Source organism: Mus caroli, chromosome 15 (genome assembly GCF_900094665.2).
Source record: "Mus caroli chromosome 15, CAROLI_EIJ_v1.1, whole genome shotgun sequence".
Lineage (NCBI taxonomy): Eukaryota > Metazoa > Chordata > Mammalia > Rodentia > Muridae > Mus > Mus caroli.
The window spans coordinates 53,780,497-53,784,418 of record NC_034584.1 but is presented as its reverse complement, the minus strand read 5'-3'; positions in this window follow the sequence as shown (position 1 = coordinate 53,784,418).

The following is a 3,922-nucleotide window of genomic DNA, read 5'->3' as shown; positions in this document are numbered from 1 at the left end:
GATCCTCAGTTTTCCATGTGATGGGTAATGCTCCCTCAGTGGCCCCTAGGAAAAACCCAACCTAGCACGATCATTCTTTCTGTGGGGAGGCTCTTCCTTGTAAAGAGTGACCTAGCCCTTTTCCGGGGACATAGCCCATATCCAACATGATATCCTGGGCCTTGGTGCTGTAGCTTCCTTCATTAGTTAAAATAAAGCCCATCTCCTTCAGCAGATCACGACCCCATAAAGACACTGGAACTGCCAATACATATGGCTGAAACTGGCCAGAATGTCCCTCTCCATCCCTCCAATGTAGGAGGCAAGAGCTCATTTCCGGCATTTGAACATATCCCAGTCCTCTTAAAGTCTGCTCTGACTGTTGCCTCGGCCAACCAGAGGGTCAGTCCTTGGTACTGATGATACTACGATCAGCACCTGTATCTAGGAGGCCAGACATGGACTTTCCTTCAATAGAAAGCTTTAATAAAGGTCAGGTATCAAGATCCAAAGAGCAAAAAATGTTAGAAGTCCCTGTTGAGCCGAAGCCCTTGTCCCCTCGTTCTGAATCTTTTGCAGGAAACTGAGAATGACAGCCAGATAAAAGAAGCAATTGAGCTATCCTATCCCCAGGAGAAATGGCAATAATGCCTCTAGGGGAAGATACCATTATCTTAATTAGCCCGGTAAAATCTGGATCTATCATTCCCGGATGAACTATTAATCCTTGCATAGTAACCGAGCTTCTCCCTAAAATCAACCCCACTGTATCGGCTGGTAATAGGCCTTTGAAATCCATATCCACCAGCTGGATACCCATGCGTGGGGTTAATATGAGTCGGGTGGCAGAACTGAGGTCGAGTCCCGCACTTGCTCTCGTTGCTCTCCTGGGTGACTCCATTGCATTGGGGGTCTCAAACTGGGCCATCCCTCGGTTACTGCCCCATATATTTGCAGGCCCTGGGGTCAGGGCTCCCCCCCTCGAGATTTTTGGCCGAGCACACCATTTCCGGAATCAAGAGGCTGTCCATGAATATCCTTAACTGATCGACAATCACTGGCCCAATGGTTCCCCTTTTTGCATTTTTGGGCACAGCCCAGGCATCTTAGGCCGCTGATTTCCTGACCCACTCAGCTGTGGGCATTGGCGCTTCTTGTGACCTGGCTGCCCACACAGTTATTGTTCTTCTGGCCGCCCCTTTCTTGGGACATCTGCATGAAGGCAGCAGCCAGACCAGAATTAGAGAGAGGTCCTCCTAGTTCTCTGCATATTTTCATCCAAACCTCTACTAACCCTTTGTGTTTATATGGATTAATTGCTTGCCTGCACTCTTTAATACACTGCTCAAAAATCAACTGCTTCAACAATGGCATAGCAGTATCAGGATCTCCAAACACCCGACCTCCTGCCTCTACTAAATGAGCCCAAAATCTGTAAATGGCTCCGTGGGGCCTTGGACAATCTTGGTTAAATTCCCATCCACTTCCCCTCTATTAGGAAGGGATTTCCATGCTTTTGTTCCTATCTTATTGATCTGTTCATAAACTTGGATGGGCTAATTTATTTGAGCCGCTTCAAATCTTCCTTGCCCTAACGACATGTCCTTATCCCAGGCGGGTGGCCTGTACCCACATTTATTGCTGCTTGCTCTGCTGCAAACTCAATGAAAAGTGCCTTCCAGTCTAAATATTGGCCTGGTGACAAGTAGGCATGAGCCAGATTCTGCCAGTCACTGGGAGTCAGGCAGTAACGATGCAAAGACTAATTGCGTTACTACAAAAGCGGCTGCTAACGCCATACGCCATACGCCATACGCCATACGCCATACGCCATACGCCATACGCCATACGCCATACGCACGAACCCCTTCGGCCAGTCTTTGGATAATTTTCCAGTCAAGCGGCTCATGGTAGTGACCTCCCTGTGCATCCTGAAATACAGGAAAGCATTGGGCTCGAAGTTCTCTCCAAGTTTCTGGATGTACACTGTGCCCTGATGCTCTGCCAGGGGCATATGGAAGCAGGTGGGTGGCCCGGCCCTGGTGCTGATGGCTCTACCTTCAGTTTCACTTTCTCTAAACTGTCAGCTATGCTTTCTAGATTGTCCTTCAACATATCTCCCTTGCTAGAACTCCCTTCTGTCTCCAATTTTTGAGAGTGCTCCTCTCTTACCTGATTCAGCGCCTCATTACCTCTCAGGAGTTCTGCGCCACATCTTTCTCTATCTTCTATGCAATTTCTCACTAACTTCCAGACAGGCAAAACCCCTTTTGGTAAAACCCCCTGTTCCTCTGCAAACCTCAAGTCTTTCCCTAGTTTTTCCCAACTGGGCACCATAAAATGTCCTGATACGGGAAACCATGGAGCAACTTGGTCCACGGCTTTTAAAAAATTCTCCAAGGTTTCTTTCTTCAGCCCTATTCCTTTCACTTTCAATAAGTCCTTAAGGGCTTGGTGAACAGTCTGAACTAAGGTTGAATTCCCCATGGTGCTTGGTGCAACTTGTCCCAAAACCAGGAACCTTATAGTCTCAATCCGAGAACTTAACTCGTCCCACTTACCTGGGAACTTACCAGCTAGCTGCCCTGACTGCGATGAGTTCTGAATGAAGAGTAGGTTTCCCGTACGGGCCACCACTTGTTGCTTCTGTCTCCGACCAGCAGAAAAAAGCAATGACACAGTGTTCTTCTCAAAGCAGTTTATTCAGGAACCTTTCAACATGCAAGCAGGAATCTCTCCTAGCCCCCAATCGCAATCCCTTATATAACCCCTCAATCACACCCCATCAGCCCAGCCCACATAATCTCAGTTCATTGGCCTTCATCAAATGGCCTGATCTTGTGTCATGGTGTGCCTGAGCAGCTCTCAGGATGGACATGGCTTATTTTCGGGTGTATGAGGAAGTCAGGTGCAAGTCATAAGACTTGGCTGCAGTCCCGGGCACCATCTTGGGACTACCGCCACACCCGCTCCCCACATTTTTTTCCTTTTTGTATAGGCAGGGCCTAACCCAGTGCTTGGTGTACAGTTGGCCCTTGACACACTAACTAGCAGGGACTCCCTTTCCATGTCAGCTTCCTTCTGCAGTCCGCTATTCTAACTGTCCACTCCCGTGCTCCCTTTTTGCCATTGATAACACCAAACAACACAGCTTACATGTGGAACTGACACAAATCCTCAGAAGTGTCCTGCATATAGAACAATTAATTACAGGCATGCCTGAAATCAGTTACACAAGAGCTTATGAAGTTCCTAATTTGGAGTTAAAAATCACTTTTTAGCAATGTATTAGTTACAATTTTTAATTGTTGTGATAAAATACCATGGACAAGGCAACTCATAAAAAGAAGTGTTTACAGGAGCCTGGTACAGCTATCCCCTGAGGGGCTCTGCCAGAGCCTGACCAATACAGATTCAGGTGCACAAAGCCAAACATCAGACTGAGCATGGGGAGCCCAATGGAGGAGTTAGGACTGAAGGAGCTGAAGGGGTTTGCAACCCATAAGAAGAACAACAATATCAACCATCCAGACCCCTCAGAGCTCCCAGGGACTAAACCACCAACCAAAGAGTATACATGGGGTGACCCATGGCTCCAGCTGCATATGTAGCAGAGGATGGACTTGTCAGGCTTCAGTGGGAGGGAAGCCCCTTGGTCCTGTGGAGGCTTGATGACCCAGCATAGGGGAATTCTAGGGTGCTGAGGCAGGAGTGAGTGGGTGATGGGGGAGCACCCTCATAGAGGCCTGGGAGAACGGGAGAGGATAGGGGGTTTGTGGAGGGGAAACTGGAAAAGAGGATAACATTTGAAATGTAAATAAATAAAATAACCAATAATGAAGAAGAAGAAGGAGAAGGAGAAGGAGAAGGAGAAGGAGAAGGAGAAGGAGAAGGAGAAGGAGAAGGAGAAGGAGAAGGAGAAGGAGAAGGAGAAGAAAAAGAA